Source organism: Rhincodon typus, chromosome 4 (genome assembly GCF_021869965.1).
Source record: "Rhincodon typus isolate 14 chromosome 4, sRhiTyp1.1, whole genome shotgun sequence".
Lineage (NCBI taxonomy): Eukaryota > Metazoa > Chordata > Chondrichthyes > Orectolobiformes > Rhincodontidae > Rhincodon > Rhincodon typus.
This window is the reverse complement of record NC_063335.1, coordinates 58,284,869-58,302,936: the sequence shown is the minus strand read 5'-3', so window position 1 is coordinate 58,302,936 and position 18,068 is coordinate 58,284,869.

Below are 18,068 nucleotides of genomic sequence, written 5' to 3'. Positions count from 1 at the left end.
GCAATTATAGCTGGGTGGAGTACAGAGCATACCTGGACAATCTTCCACAATGTCAGGTAGGTATCTGTGTTGTAGCTGTATTGGAACAGCTTGTCTCGGGGAGTAGCAAGTTATGGAGCACACATCATCATTACCTTTGTCAGAATGTTTTCAGGGCCCATAACCTTTATAGTATCTCCTGCCTATAGCCATTTCTTAACATGATGTTGAGTGAATTGAATTAGCTAAATATTGGCACCTGTAATGCTGGGAGCCTCTAATGGAGACAAAGGTGGATCATCTAATTGGCACATCTGGCTGACAATTGCTGCAAATACTTCAGCCTTGTCTTTTGCACTGATATCTTGGGCTTCCCCACTATTGAGGATGACATTTGTGGAGTCTTCTCCTCCTCAACATTATTTAATAGCCAACCACATCACGACTGGATATGGTAAGAGTATAGAACTTTCATAGAATAGAATCCCTACAGTGTGGAAACAGGCCCTTTGGTCCAACAAGTCCACACTGACCCTCAGACCATCCCATCCAGGCCCATCACCTGATAACCCACCTAAATTACACATCCCTGAACACTATGGGCAATTTAGCATGGCCAATCCACCTAGCCTGCACATCTTTGGACTGTGGAAGGAAACCGGAGCATGCAGAGGAAACCCATGCAGACACGCAGAGAATGTGCAAACTCCACACAGACAGTCGCCCGAGGGTGACGCTGTGAGTCAGCAGTGCTAACCACTGAGCCACCGTGGATTTAATATTGTTTTGAAAAAGGTAAGCGCACTTAGAGGAAAGTAAGTTAATATTAGACAGATCATGCCTGACAAATTTAATTGAGTTCTTTGACAAGGTGACATAGTGCTATGGGCATTGTAAATTTGGATTTTCAGAAAGCATTTGATAAGGTGCCACATGGCAGTTTGGTTAGCAAATTAGAAATATTTGGGCTTGATGGGCCCTTGGCAGCATGGCTTAGAAGTTGGCTAAAGGACAGGAAACAGAGAGAGGTTATAGATAGGCATTTCTCAGATTGAAGATGAACTGAAAGCAGTGTTTGCCAGCGATTGGTCTTACTTTTTCTGATTTGTATAAACAATTTGGAGTTGGGTGTTGAGAGCACAATGTCTAAACTTCCAGATGACTAAACTAGGGAGAATAGTGAATTGTGAGGATGATGATTAGTGACTTCAGAGGGATGTTGATAAGTTGGCCAAATGGGCAGACACCGGCAGGCAAAATCCAATGCAGAGAAGTGTGAGGTAATGCATTTTGGTAGAAGAAACATGGAGAGACAATATAGGCTCCTTGAGGGAGTGTAGGAGCAGAGAGACATCAGGCTTCATGTGCATGATTTTCTGATGATGGCCAACCATGTTGAAACCGTTGTTAAGAAGGCTTACAGGATCCTTGGGTTTATAAATAGAAACATAGAGTATAAAAGCAAGGAAGCGATGTTACACCTGTACAAATCATTTATCAGACTACATTTGGAGTATTGTGTTCAGTTCTGGGCAATTAAGGAAAGATGTTAAAGCCCTTGAAAGATTTCAAAGGCAATTTACTAGAATGACTTCAGGAATGAATGATTTTAGATATGAGAAAGATTAGAGAGATTGGTTTTATTCTACTTAGAGCAGAGAAGATTAAGAGATGAACATACTGAAGAATTCTGACATTCTGTTTGCACTAGATGGTATGTCAGTAACGAGGGGCCACAATTTCAAGATTATCAGCAATAGAGTTAGGAGTGAGATGAGGAGAGATGTCTTTACTTGGAGAGATGTTAGAATTTGGAATGTGCTCCTTAGGAGACCAGTAAGGCAGATTCTACAGGAGGTTTCAAAAGAGAGCTGGAGATATGTTTGGAAATGATGAAATTATAGGGCAATGGAGAGTGGAACTAGCTGGTAGTTCTTTCAGGAATGAGTACAGACATGATGGATTAAAAGCCTCCTTCTGGAATGTAAAATTCTATGATTCCATGAAGAAGAATCACTGGACTTGAAGCATTAACTCTGTTTTCTCTCTACAGATGCTACTGGATCTGCTGAGTTTCTCCAACAATTTCTGTTTTAGTTTTCACTCTAGATATTATTTATGTGTTTTGGGTTTCACAGTCCTGTCTGCTGTGTTATGTTTTCATTGCTTGGCATGTTGACACTTCATCAGCTGACACCACATTTAGTTGTACGCTTTTTCTGCTCCTGGCAGAATGGTGGAAATGCTGGGCCATGATGTTGTAGATTGAGTTGCAGTACAATTCTACTGCTGCTGATGGCCCACAGTGGTCTCATCGATGACCAATTTTAACTTACAAGATCTGTTTGAAAACTAGAAAGCTGACGCTTCGAGTTGGGACCCTTCTTCAGAAATGGGGAGGAGGGAGCTCAGAAATAATAGAGAGAGGAGGGGTGGGGCTGTGAAAGGTAGGCGGGATGGTGATAGGTAAGTGCAGGTAGGGAGTGGTGGGGATTGGTCAGTGAGGTAGGAGAGGCAGAATAGGTGGGAGAGAAGTTGGACAGGTTGTGTCATGTCAAGGAGGCAGGGATGAGAGGGAGGGTTGGTCATGGGATGAGGTCGTGAGTGGGGGGATTTTAAAACTGGTGAAATTCACGTTTAGGCCATTGGGCTGTAAGTTCTCAAGGCGGAATACGAGGTGCTGCTCCTCCAGTTTGCGGGTGCCATCATTGTGACATTGGAGAAGGCCCAGGATGGACATGTCACCCAGGGAGTGAGAGGGGAAGTTAAAATGGTTCATGACCAGAAGATGTTGTCGTTTGTTGCGAACAGAACACAAATGCTCTACAAATGGTCTCCAAGCCTCCGCTTGGTCTCACCGATGTAGAGGAGGCCATATTGAGTGCAGCGGATGCAGTAGACCAAGTTGATGGATGTGCAGGTGAATCCCTGTCTAATGTGGAAGGTTTGTTTTGTGCCTTGTATGGAGGTGAGGGCAGAAGTGTAGGGGCAGGTGTAGCACTTCCTGCAGTTGCAAGGAAAGGTGCCGGGGTGGTAGGGTTAAGTGGGCAGTGTGGAGCGGACAAGGGAGTCACGGAGACTGCAGTGCCTACGAAAGGCAGATAGGGGTGTGGAGGGAAATATATTTTTGGTTGTGGGGTCAGATTGTGGGTTGTGGAAGTGGCGGAGAATGATACGTTGGATGCAGAGGTTGGCAGGATGATATGTGAGGACAAGGGGGTTTCTGTTCTTATTTTTGTTAGGGGGAGGTAATGTGAGGGCAGAGGTGCAGGAAATGCAAGAGATGCAGTTGAGGGCATTTTCAATCACTGGAGGGGTGAAGTTGCGGTACTTGAAATAGGAGGACATCTGGGATGTGCGGGAGTGGAATGCCCCATCTTAGGAACAGACGCAGTGGAGGCGGAGGAATTGGAAGTAGGGGAACGCATTCTTGCAGGAAGGTGGGTGAGAGGAGATGTAGTATAGGTAGCTGTGGGAGTTGGTGGGCTTGAAATAGATGTCAGTTTCAAGGTGGTCACCAGAGATGCAGACATCAACTTTACTAACACATTTCACTCCAATCTCAAAACTCATGGACCATCTCTGATACCTCCCTCTCCTTCTTGGACCTCTCTGTCTCCATTTCTGGCGACTGCCTCAAAACCCACATATATTTCAAGCCCACCGACTCCCACAGTTACCTCGACTATGCCTCCTCTCACCCACCATCCTGCAAGAATGTGATCCCCTACTCCCAATTCCTTCACCTGTGCCGTGTCTGCTCCCAAGATGGGGTGTTCCACTCCTGAGCATCCCAGATGTCCTCCTACTTCAAGGAACGTAACTTCACCCCTATGGTGATCAAAAATGCCCTCAACCACATCTCTTGCATTTTCCACACCTCTGTCCTCACATCCTCTCCCCCGAGCAAAAATAAAGACAGAATCCCCCTTGTTCTCACATACCATCCCAACAACCTCCGCATTCAAAGTATCATTCTCCGCCACTTCCGACACCTACAATCTGACCCCACAACCAAAGATATATTTCCCTCCCCACAACATCTACGTTTTGTCGGGACCGCTCTCTCCGCGACTCCCTCGTCCACTCCACACCTCCCTGCTAACCCAACCACCCTCGGCACCTATCCCTGCAACTGCAGGAAGTCCTACACCTGCTCCTACACCTCCGTCCTCACCTCCATTCAAGACACAAAACAAACCTTCCACATCAGATAGGGGTTCATCTGCACATCCATCAACTTGGTCTACTGCATCCACTGCTCCTGATGTGGCCTCCTCTATATCGGTGAGACCACGAGGAAGCTCGGAGACCATTTTGTATAGCATCTGCGCTCCGTTTGCGACAAACAACAACACCTTCTGGTCAGAACCATTTTAACGCCTCCTCCCACTCCCTGGGTGACATGTCCAGCCTGGACTTCCTCCAGTGTGACAATGACGCCACCTGCAAACTGGAGGAGCAGCACTTCATATTCCGCCTCGGGAGCCTAAGCCTAATGTCCTTAACATAGATTTCACCAGTTTTAAAATCTCCCCACCCCCGACCTCATGCCATAACCAACCCTCCCTCTCAACTCCGTCTCGTTGACCTGACACAACCTGTCCATCTTCTCTCCCACCTATCTATCCCTCCCACCTCACTGACCAACCCCCACCACTCCCTACCTGCACTTACCTATCACTATCCCACCTACCTTCCCCAGCCCCACCCGTCTTCTCCCTATTTATTTCCCAGCTCCCTTCCCCTCCCCATTTCTGAAGAAGGGTCCCAATCCGAAACGTCAACTTTCCTCCTCGTCTGATGCTGCCTGGCCTGCTGTGTTCCTCCAGCTCCACATTGTATTAGCTCTGACTGCAGCATCTGCAGTTCTTGTTAACTCTTTTTGAAAACTACCCCAGTTAGCACGGTGATAAATGCCACACAACATGATGGTCAGTATCCTTAATGTGAAGGTGAGCTTTTTTGTATAAGGAATGTGTAATGGTCATTCCTACCAATTTTGTCATGGACAGATGTATCTGCAGCAGCTAGATTTTGAGGACGTTTTTCCCTCTCGTTGGTTCCTTCATTACCTGACATAGGCCCAATTTAGCAGCTATTTCCTTTACAACTCAGCCAGCTCAGTCAGTAATGGTGCTATCTGTTGTGTTAATGTTAATGCTCTATTAGTCAAAGCCCCATCATGAATTAACTAACACTGTGGGTTAGTTTATTTAGAGCTATAAACAATATTGCAAATTATAAAGTAGACATTACAGCAAACAAATGATTTTTCTGTGCAGTTGCATACCCATAGCTAGCAATCTGGCAGGTGGAAGTCACAAGAAGACACTGTATACACTCAATCCTTAAAAGGAACTCTCTTTTGGAAAGGACAGGAGGATTGTGTATGCACCTTGCCTTGAAGAATATTAAACTATTTACAATAACAAGTGAGTCTATTGTCAGAATGTTAAAGATGCCCAAATGATGTGGGACTTGTGACAGAATCATGTGAGGAGTCTGATGAGGCCTACCTCAACTGTCAAGAACATCTTTCATCTTTTAGACATTTGGTGGACTTTAAGGCAAGTTTCTCACCTGGCAGTGGCAAGTAGCCAATTAAGGGGCACTTTTGCACAGATACCCGATAGACTATTTGTCAGTAGGGATTTGCCCAGGAGTGGGAAAGTCTTCTATATGGCACAAACTGAGACTTCAGTCTACAGTATTTGGTAGCTGCCTACTTTGCAAATCCACTGGAAGCTCATTCAACCAAATGGCCATGCCAGGATTAGGGTAGGGCAACTCCTCAGTCAAGTCAAGGGAGGATGCTGCAAGTCAGATGATCATGGTACCATCAATAATGGGCACAGTCATTTCAGGGGTTTGGCCATGGTCAGGCATCCTCTTGGACCAGCCTGCGGGTGCCCTCCAGTATACTCCAGACAGAGTGTGCCTTAACATCTCGGTTTACTGTGCAACAAGGTGATGTGCTGGAACCTGAGAAAGTCAGACAACAGGAGCAGTTTTCCAAGGAGGAGGATGAGGATGCTGGAGAGCAGGAAACTATCCTTGTCCATGACAGAGCTCCACTGGATCGGACACCTCTCACTTTAAACCTATGCCCTCTAGGTTTCAATTCCCCATCCCTTGGAAAAACACAATATGCATTCATCCTATCTATGCTCCTCATGACTCAATACACCTCAATAAGGTCACCCCTCATTCTCCTACATTCCAAGGAATAAAGCCGCATCCTGACCAACCTCTCCCTCTAACTCAGGCTTACTAGTCCTGGCAACATCCTCGTAAATCTTCTTTGCACACTCTCCAGTTTAACTATGTCTGAACAGTACTGTACACAATACTCCAAGTATGGCCTCACCAACGACTTATACAACTGTGACGTTCCAACTCCAATCCTCAATGCCTCGACTGATGAAGGCCAGCATGCTAAATGCCTTCTTTACCACTCTGTCCACCTGTGGCACTGCTTTCAATGAACTATGTACTTATACTCCTAGGTCCCTCTGTTCTTCAACACCTCTCAGGAAATTGCCATTTACGCTATTAGTTCTACCTTGGTTTGATTTCCCAAAGTGCAACATCTCACACTTATCTGTATTGAGTAGCATTTGCCAAAGCTCAGCCCACTTCCCCATCTGATCAAGATTCCTCTGTAACTTTTGATAACCTTCTTCACTATCAACGATACCTCCTAATTTTGTATCATCCTCAAACTTCCAATCATGCCTTGTGCATTCATATGCGGATCATTTATATAAATAACAAATAACAAAGGTCCCAGCACCGACTCCTGTGGCACACCATTACTCACAAGCCTTCAGTCCACGAAACAACCTCCAACCATCACACTCTGCTTCCTACCATCGAACCAATTTTGAATCCAATTAGCTAGCTCTCCCTGGATCCCTTGTGACCAGCATTCTTCCTCCACCCCTCCCTCCCATCTTTATTTGCAGCTCTCCCTACCCTGACATCCAGTCCTGAAGAAGGGTAATACTTGAAACGTTGACTGCTCCTTTCCTCCAGATGCTGCCTGGCCTGCTGTGTTCTTCCAGTTTCCTGTTTGTCTACCTTGGATTCCAGCATCTGCAGTTTTTTTTGTCTCTTTGAGTATAGGAGGTGGGGCATTATGTTGAAGTTGTACAGGTCATTGGTGAGGCCTTTTCTCGAATACTGTGTCCAGTTCTTATCTCCTAGTTATAGGAAGGATATTATCAAGCTGGAGAGGGTTCAGAAGAGATTTACCAAGATGTTGCCGGGTATGGAAGGTTTGAGTTATAAGGAAAGGCAGTATAAACTGGGACATTTTTCCACTGGAACGCAGAAGGTTGAGAGATGACCTGATAGAAGTTTATAAAATAATGAGGAGTGTAGATGGTGTTGATGGTAGATGTCTTTTTCCCAATATGGGGAATTTCAAGACTAGGGGACACATTTTTAAGTTGAGAGGAGAGAGATTTAAAAAAGACGAGTCAAATTTCTTATACAGACGATGGTTTGCTTGTGGAATGAACTTCCTGTTGAAGTGGTGGATGTGGGTACAATTACAATGTTTAAAAGACATTTGGATTGATATATGAATAGGAAAGGTTTGGCCCAGAAGCAGATAAGTGGGACTTGTTTAGTTTGGGATTATGTCCAGCGTGAATTGGTCGGACCGAAGGGTCTGTTTCGGTGTTGTATGCTCCATGACTCTACTTGAAATTGCTTTGCATCGGTTTACCAAACATAAGCGCTGCTGGTGATTGAATACTTTAACTCAGAGGCATTGCATTCATGTGCAATTTTGCAATTTTTAAATCTTGCTTGGACTGGTTGCATTTGAGGATTAGATTTTGACTGTATGGATCATGGTTCAACTGGACCGTTAGACCTGGGATAATGTGGGGAAGAAACAGTGCGATCAATATTCCATTTCTCACATGTGGCCTTGAATGACCTTACCAATATATTGCAGATTATTGTCCACAATGGTTTTAATAAATTAAAAATGCACCTTGGAGTTTGTGTATCAGTTGTGCTTGACTTATTGTGTAATTGACTAAATGACACATGGGAAAGTTCTCAATGATGATGTGCAGTGCATTTGTGAAGATAAAAAGTTAAATGTTGATGAGTTCTGCCTGCAATGAGGTATTTATCAAACAAAATGTCCTTTAACTGAAAAATCACCACTCCACCTGTAAAACTAGCCTCACCACAAGGAAAATGATTAAAGGTGAGGTGATTTGCTCCTGAGTTGAGATGGGCCTCACCAAAAATTCTCAGCAGGGCCTACATCATTCAGGCCACTATAAGATTTTGTGTATGGTCTTATTTCAAGGGTAAATAGTGAATTAAAGAAATAGGTGAAGTTTCTGAACTTGATTTGTGTTTCTGATGTCTGTCTGATCAAATGGATTGTGATTAGTGTTTGGCCACAGTATGCTGGGAGACCCAACAACACCAACATCCCATGAATGAACTTCTTAAAAAAAAATTTTCATTGACTCCAGACCATACAGGCCTATATCTTTAAGACATGATTGTGTAGAATAGTTGTGTAAGCCTGTGATATTGGAAGATTATAGTTAATTGTGAATTATTAGAAATTGTAAGTAAACTTCAAGATGTCCAATTTACCAAGAACCCCAATCATCATAGTTTATGTTACATGGGCTAACATATAGAAGACACAAAAGTGCATCAGTGTCTATAATATAGAATATCTACAATGTCCAGGCAGATTAAATGTACTGAGACTCCAGCACAATTTATCTGCACATGGAATTGATGAACTGTTGTATGCCGAATGTTTTACATTCATAGGTTTCTTCAAGGCTTCTCCTGTCTGTTGGCAAACTTTTTAGAATTTTCTGATGTAGTATTTTGGCACCTGCCCCTGTGTCAATCTTAGCCAATAATGAGCAGTTGCCAGTTTTCTGAGGACAGATAATTTTTATCTTTGTAAACACTTTGGATGGTGTGATTGATTTAATATTTTCCACAAAATTGTGGAACATATGTTCACCACTATTTGTCCGATTCTGTTTTTTCGATCACTTCCTGTAGATACCTCAGGTGGATACAAAATGGTCTTTGCTCTAGCTTGACGAGGCTCCTTATGCACAGTGTGTTTCAATTGGTGCGGGTCTTTGTAGCTTCATAAACCATTGTTCTAGGACACTGCTCCTGCCAATGGCTGTTACTATCACATAAATTTGCAAAATTGACTGAAAGCTGGTCATTTCCTTGGTAATGTTCCAGTGATTGTGTCAACTGTCAAGTTTATATGTAGGATCTGTAAGTGTTGATTACCTGCAAGTGCTGTTTTGTACTTACATCCATCCTTCAGTAGCTCTTCAATGCTATAAGTCCTTAGTTTCTCCAGCAAAACTTTCTAGAAATCACCAATGGAAATGGATGTAATCATTAATTCAACAATTGTGTTTGCTAGCTTACCATTTGAAAAATCACAGAAAGAGTCTTTTTTCATCTGCTCCCAAAGGTTTATGGGTTCTACAGACATTAGTCTAAATGACATGTGTCCTGGTTGTTGAATATGGAAGCTCAATCTGTCTCTGAATTGACCTCTAATTTGGTCCATATCTTTTAGGGATCTTTTTGCTCAATGGCTATTAATCCTGATGTTTTAAGTCTGCATAGGTCTTCAAACCCAATTCTTAAGTGCATTTAATGGCTTCCTTTACTGCATCTGACACACTTGAACCTAGAAACCATAGTTCTGTATGCTGCTTAACTATTTCAAATTCTATTAGGAGATATGTTGTGTCCCAATTCAAAATAAGAAATTTTCTAGACATTCTCCTAAAATGCTTCCAACTTTTGACCCCACCTTGCTTGCTATTAATCCAGCACATCTTAATCATTTGCTTTTCTCAGGTTAGTTGAATTGGTCTCTCAAAAGGAATTTGTTCACTTACCAGCAAGCTGTGTTGTCAACAATCTAGGTTTTTTTGTTTCAATACTCTCTGATACTTTAATGAAAAAAATACATTGAGGTTTATCCCATGGCATGGTGATAATAATGATCTAATAACCAATCAATGAATCACTTATTGATCAACTCCACGGGTTAATTTATTTAAAACAGTACAACAGTTTGCAAGTTATGAAGTACACTTTATTAACAGAGCTACCACCTACTTTTACTTTTCCCCTGTTGTTACAAAGATAATTTAAATGTTTCAAATTGCTTACAAGACTCATGTTTTGAAAGATTGTGGAAAAATATTTATTTCAATTTCTGAGTAAATACTTTGTGTGGTTTCTTTAAAGTGCTTATTAAAAGATCACTGAGTATTGGAGCCTTTTTGACCAATTTGTCAATGTCCTTCTGAAGTTGCTCAGCATCCTCCTCACAATTCACCATTCTCTCTAGCTTAGTATTATTTGCAAATTTAGAGATTTTGCCCTCAACACCCATCTCTAAATTGCTTTAATAAATTAGGAAAAGCAAGGGTCTTAACATCGATCCCGGGAACACCACTTTCAATTCATCTCTAACCTGAGAAATGCCCATCTACACTCATCGTCTGTTTCCTATCTTATAGCCAACTTCTAATCCATGCTGGCAAGGACTCATCAATCCCAACCATTTCTAATTTGCCACGCAGCCTGCATAGTTCACCATATCATATCAACTGCCTTCTGAAGGTCCAAATATACAACATTTACATTACTACCCTCGTCCACTGTCTGTGCTACCTCATTAATGAACTCAATTAAATTTGTCAAATATGACCTTCTCTTGACAAAGCTATGTTGACTGCCAAGTATTAACTTATTTTTCTTTAAGTGTTTATTTATCTTATCCCGTATTATGGCTTCTGTCCATTTTCCCACCACTGATGTCAAGCTGACTGGTCTGTAGTTTCCTGAGTTATCCTTTGCCCCTTTCTTAAACAACAGTATCACTTTGCAATCCTCCAGTCCCCCTGGACAAATCCTGCTCAGAGAGGCCTAGAAAATTTCTGTCAACAGCTCTGTGATTTGGTCCCTTACGTATCTCAACAGTCTTGGATGCATCCCATTCAGACCATATGATTTCCCTGCCTGGAGTACTGTTAGCCCCTTAGCACCTCTGCTTTATCTATCACTTACTCAGTTGCTCAACACAGCCATTTTCAACTAGACCATTGTCACTATTTTCTAACTTGGTAAAGACAAAAGCAAACTACTCATTTAGTATCTCTGCCATACCCTTTGTTTCTGTGAGCAGCCCATCCTACTTGTTCCATATGGGCCCCACTCTATTTTTCATTATCCTTTTACTTTTAATGTTTGAAGAACATTTTATTATTTGTTTTAGTGCAGACTGCCACCCCTTTCCTCATGTATCATCTTAGCCTTCCTCATCCCAGCATTAACCTCTTTCTTGTATTTGAGATACTCTTCTTGATTTCTATGGATATTATTATTCCAGTATATATCATATGCCTCCTTTTGATTTTTAGTATTTTCTCATTAATATCGTAGTCATCCAGGGTACTCTAGCCCTGGATATCCTGTACTTATTTCTCAGGAGTAAGTATCAAGCTATTCTTCTTTCTTTTGAAAATTCTCTCATTTTTCATCTACTGTTTCATCCACCAAAATGCATTTCAATTCAATCTGCTCCTCTTCATCTTTTAGACCCCTAAAATCTGCTGTTTTCCAGCCTGGGATCTTAATAATTGATTTTTGTACTTTTCCAAATTAATATTAAACTCTATTAAATAATGATTACTATTTCCAAAATGCTCCACAATACTAACATTCTCCACTTGGCCGACCTCATTTCTTAGGACCAGATCCAGTACAGCATGCCTACTGGTCGGACCTAACAGTGCTTCAGCACACAAATACTTTCATTTCCAAGAGTTTTAAAAATGTCTCCGCTCCACACCTCCCCTCCGCCGCCCCACAGAAATCAATCTTTGAGTCACTTATTCTGACCTTATTAATCATTTGCAAATTTTTTGATGTTCAGAGTGAGGAATCGTTCATGGAATTATTATATTTGTAGATATACTTTTCAATTTAGCCTTTATCTGTTCGTACTTGCTCAGCAGAACCTCTTGTCATTACTGCCCAAGTGGATCACAGCTGCATCCTTTCTTTTGCCAGGCAAATCCGCCTCTAGACCTAAAACTTAACTAAACCTTAATCCTGGCATCAGAAAGGCAACACACTCTTTTGATGCAAAGAACCACATTTACACAACATCATTCCACTCCTTTACCACCCTGATCCCAATTGTCTATCCCCTGCTAGATGGCAATGGACACGCATGGCAAATCTGCCTCATACCCCTGTTAGGAAGCTCATGATTGAAGCTTGCTATCAGTTATGTGTTTGTACAGGGCATCAACATGCTAAAATGTTCTTCAGGGTCCTTGACAGATTAGAAAACCTGTTAGTAAAGTTGTAGTTTGTTGGGTTCCTCTGCCAATTTTGGGCCAGCAGAAGTCATAGATGACGACAGCACAGAAATGGACCCTTCAGCCCATCAAATCCATGCCGGAAGAAGAATAGTTCAGATCCTCTTTGGATGATTCAGAAACGGAGGAGGAGGAGAATAGTGATGAGTGCATTGCAAGGGCAATGCCATTTGCTCATATTGCTGCCCACTATCCCCTGATCTGTTGTTCATTTTGATAGCTGCAGTTGTCCACCCCGTTAACATAAAATCTGATGGTTACTTTCACCAGCACCTAAAAAGCTGCTAAATATACTCAGCCCATGGCTGGAATATGCCCTCTTTCATTTCTATTAATTCATCCATTAGGGTGGCTACCTTTAAGTTCTCCCACAAAGGAAAATATCCTTTCCACATCCACCTGGTCAAGTCTCCTCAGGATCTTACACATTCAAATTAAGTCACTCTGACTCTTCTTAGACTTCAGAGAGTACAGGCCTAACCTGTCTAGCCTTTCCTCATAAGACAACCTGCTCATTACAGGAATTGGTCCAGTAAACATTCTCTGAATTGTTTCCAACACATTAACACATTAACACCCTGTCCTAAGTATACTGTAACACACATTAAGAAACAAGTTCAAAGGCCACTAACAACTCAGCACACAACATACCAAAGTGGTGCGAAATAATGACATTTATGTCACGAAAATAAACAGCAACAATTTATCAAAACACCATTTTCTCAAGCTCCCATGTACATACACATTTTCAATTACAGACTCTTACTGTGGCTTCAACAGTGCTAAAGGTAGATGGTTCGCACCTCTTCTCCAACCAGTGAGTTCCGAGTTCTAGAGTCTGTGCAGGTCAAAGATTGTTCCATCTGCCTCTCTGCAAAGACAACAGCAGATCAGGCAGCATGTAGTTATCAGACTAAGAAGTGGCCAGTGGGTTAAAAGTGCAATGACTTTGAGTGGAATTGCTACTTCCAATGACCCCTTTCTCCATCATGTCTCTCATAGCCCAGCTGCACCGATTTGTTAATACTGTGTGAGTCAAGACTTTGATGCAGATCGGTGTGGTCCTTATGGCCAAGGCCGTTTCAGGTGATAGACATGCTGGTATCCAAATGCTGTGCACTATTGTGGAAGACATGGATGTGTGAACGTGCAAACAAGGGACAAGAGTACTTTACTCAGCCCTTTGAGTCTGCTCCACCATTCAATAAGATCATGGCTGATCTGATATTTATCTCAACTCTACATTCCTGCCAATCCCTAACAACCTTTCATGCCCTTGGTAATCAAGAATGTATCTACCTCCTCCAATAAAGATTCTGCATTCATTGCCTTTTGAAGAAGTGAATTCTAAAGACTCACAATCCTCAGAGATAACTTTTTTTCCTCATCTCTGCCTGAAATAGTGATCACTTATTTTTCAAATTATGGCCCCTCATTGTAGATTCTCCTTTCCACATCCGCCTAGTCAAGTTCCCTCAGGATTTTATATGCTTCGATTAAGTCACCTCTGACTCTTCTAAACTCCAGAGCATACAGGTCCAGCCTGTCTAGCCTTTAAGGCAATCTTTGTATTCCAGGTATGTGTCTAATGAACCTTGTCTGAATTGCTTCCAATACGTTAACATCCTTTGGTAAATATAGTGATAAGTATGTATGTAGAGCTCCAGATATGGTCTCACCAAAGACTTGTATAATTGAAGCATAACATCCCAACTCTTCCAATCAATTCCTTTCACAATAAAACATAACAATCTATTTGCTTTCCTGACCCCATTGATTAGTAATTCATGACACTGGCTTCTCCCCACCCTTGGAGAAAGATTTTTTTTATTCATATGTGGGATGTGGGCGTTGCTGGCTGGCCAGCATTTCTTGCCCATCCCTAGTTGTCCTTGAGAAGATGGTAGTGAGCTGTCTTATTGAACCACTGCAGTCCTCCTGCTGTGGGTTAACCCACAATGCTATTAGGGAGGGAATTCCAGGATGTTGACCCAGCAACAGTGAAGGAATGGCAATATATTTCCAAGTCAGGATGGTGATTAACTTGGAGAGGAACTTGGAGGTGATGGTGTTCCCATATATCTGCTGTCCTTGTCCTTCTAGATGGAAGTGGTCATGGGTTTGGAAGGTGCTGTCTGAGGATCTTTGGTGTATTTCTGCAGTGCATCTTGTAGATAGTACACACTGCTGCTACTGAGCGTTGGTGGTGGAGGCAGTGAATGCTTGTAGATGTAGTGCCAATCAAGCGGGTTGCTTTGTCCTGGATGGTGTCAAACTTCTTGAGTGTTGTGGGGGCTGCACGCATCCAGGCAAGTGGGGAGTATTCCATCATACTCCTAACTTGTGCCTTGTAGATGGTGGACAGGCTTTGAGGAGTAAGGAGGTGAGCTACTCCCTGCAGTATTCCCAGCTTCTGGCCTGCTCTTGTGGCCACTCTGTTAATGTGGTGAGTCCAGTTGAGTTTCTGGTCAATGTTAACCCCCAGGACGTTGATAGTGGGGGATTCAGTGACGGTAACACCATTGAATTTCAAGGGGCGGTGGTTAGATTGTCTCCTATTGATGATGGTCATAGCCTGGCATTTGTGTGGCACAAATGTCGCTTGCCACTTGTCAGCCCAAGCCTGGATATTGTCCAGAACTTGTTGCATGTGAACATGGACTGCTTCAGTATCTGAAGAGTCACAAATGGTGCTAAACATTGTGCAATCATCGGCGAACATCCCCAATTCTGATCTTATGATGGAGAGAAGGTCATTGATGAAGCAGCTGAAGATGGTTGGGCCTCGGACACTACCCTGAGGAACTCCTGCAGAGATGTCCTGGAGCTGGGATGATTGACCTCCCACAACCACAACCATCTTCCTCTGTGTCAGGTATGACTCCAACCACCGGAGCGTTTGCCCCCTGATATCCATTGATTCCAGTTTTGCCAGAGGTCCTTGATGCCACACTCAGTCGAATGCAGCCTTGATATCAAGGGCTGTCACTCTCACCTCACCTCTGGAATTCAGCTCTTTTGTCCATGTTTGAACCAAGGCTGTAATGAGATCAGGAGCCGAGTGGCCCTGGAGGAACCCAAACTGGGCGTCGCTAAGCAGGTTATTTCTGAACAGTTGCTGCTTGATAGCACTGTTGATGACACCTTCCATCACTTTACTGATGATCGAGAGGAGACTGATGGGACGGTAATTGGCCAGGTTGGATTTGTCCTGCTTTTTGTGTACAGGGCATACTTGGGCAATTTTCCACATTGTCGGGTAGATACCAGTGTTGTAACTGTACTGGAACAGCTTGGCTAGGGGAGCGGCAAGTTCTGGAGCACAAGTCTTCAGTACTATTGCTGGAATGTTGTCAGGGCCAGTAGCCTTTGCAATATCCAGTATCTCCAACTGTTTCTTGATATCATGTGGAGTGAATCAAATTGGCTGAAGACTGGTATCTGTAATGCTGTGGACCACTGGAGGAGGCTGAGATGGATCATCCACTTGGCATTTCTGGCTGAAGATTGCTGTGAATACTTCAGCCTTATCTTTTGCACTGATGTGCTGGGCTCTTCCATCATTGAGGATGGTGATATTTGTGGAGCCCCCTCCTCCAGTAAGTTGTTTAATTGTCCACCACCATTCATGACTGGATGTGGCCGGACTGCAGAGCTTAGATCTGATCCGTTAGTTGTGGGATCGCTTAGCCCTGTCTATCACTTGCTGCTTTCGCTGTTTGGCATGCAAGTAGTCCTGTTTGGTGGTTTCACCAGGTTGATACTTCATCTTCAGCTATGCCTGGTGCTTCTCCTGGCATGCCCTCCTGCACTCTTCATTGAACCAGTGTTGATCCCCTGGCTTAATGGTAATGGTTGAGTGGGGGATGTGCCGGGCCGCGAGGTTACAGATTGTGCTGCTGTTGATGGCCCACAGCTAGATTTGTGCGGAGTCTGTCCCATTTAGCACAGTGATAGTGCTACACAACACGTTGGAGGTTGTTCTCAATGTGAAGACGGGGCTTCGTCTCCACAAGGACCGTGCGATGGTCACTCTTACCAATACTGTCATGGACAGATGTAACTGCAACTGGCAGATCAGTAAGGATGAGGTCAAGTATGTTTTTCCCTCTTGCTGGTTCCCTCACCACCTGCCGCAGACCCAGTCTAGCAGCTATGTCCTGTAGGACCCGAACAGCTTGATCAGTAGTACTGCTGCTGAGCCATTCTTGGTGGTGGACATTAAAATCCCCCACCCAGAGTACATTTTGTGCCCTTGCCATTCTCGGTGCTTCCTCTAAGTGTTGCTCAACATTGAGGAGTACTGATTCATCAGCTGAGGGAGGACGGTATGTGGTAATCAGCAGGAGGTTTCCTTGCTCATGTTTAACTTGAAGCCATGAGACTTCATGGGATCCGGAGTCAATGTTGAGGACTCCTAGACCAACTCCCTCCTGACTGTATACCACTGTGCCACCCCCTTTGCTACGTTTGTAATGCCAGTGAGACAGCACATATCCAGGGATGGTGATGGTGGTGTCTGGAACATTGTTTGTAAGGTATGATTCTGTGAGTATGACTATGTCAGGCTGTTGTTTGACTAGACTGTGAGACAGCTCCCCCAATTTTGGCACTAACCCCCAGATGTTAGTGAGGAGGACTTTGCATAGTCGACAGGGCTGTTTCTGTCGTTGTCTTTTCTGGTGCCTAGGTTGATGGCAGGTGATCCGTCTCGTTCCATTTCTTTGAGTCTTTGTAGTGATTGATACATCTGAGTGACTTGCTAGGCCATTTCAGAGGGCAGTTGAGAGTCAACCACGTTGCTGTAGGTCTGGAGTCACATATAGGCCAGACCAGGTGAGGGTCGCAGATTTCCTCCCCTGAAGGATGTTAGTGAACCAGATGGGTTTTTCCGACAATTGGCAATGATTTCATGGTGATCAGTAGATTCTTAATTCCAGAATTTTTTTTGATTTCCAATTCCACCAACTGTCGTGGTGGGAGATGGTGGAATTGGAATTCAAAAAAAAATGTTACCTCTGTGACTGGTGACAAATTCCTCCCTTCATATACAAGGTTGATTCTCCACTCCCTCTTCAGTTGCAGTCAGCTCAGTTACACTTGGAAGGCCCATCAGTGCCATCTATATTATTGCTTCTCAGTGATTCACCTCTTCATTGATATCCCCATCCCAGTGAACAGAATCTGAGTCCAGTTGAAAAGTGCTTGAAGAGGGTTGCAACTCTATTACCACACTTGCCCAGACCCCTGCTGTGAACTTCCCACTGCTCTTTCTATGCCATATGTTCTCAATCTGTTTTGAAGTGTTAGTCCCCAGCTCAAAATCACACAGTCTGTTTTAACTGGTCCTCCCACCTCCACTGAGATGATGACTATGTGAGCTTGTGCTTGAATAATTCAGTTCCTTTAAGGGTTTAATGGCTGCCATGTCTGCACACATGTTTGAGGGCACTTTGGATGACAAAAGACATGAATTAGTCATGAAAAAGAAGGAATCTTTTAGATAAAGATAACACAGTGTGGAGCTGGAAGAACATAGCGGATAAGGCAGTATTAGAGGAGCAGGAGAGTTGACGTTGTGGGTCAGGACCCTTCTTCAGAAATGGGGGAGGGGGAAAGGGAGCTCAGACATAAATAGAGAGAGGAGGGGTGGTG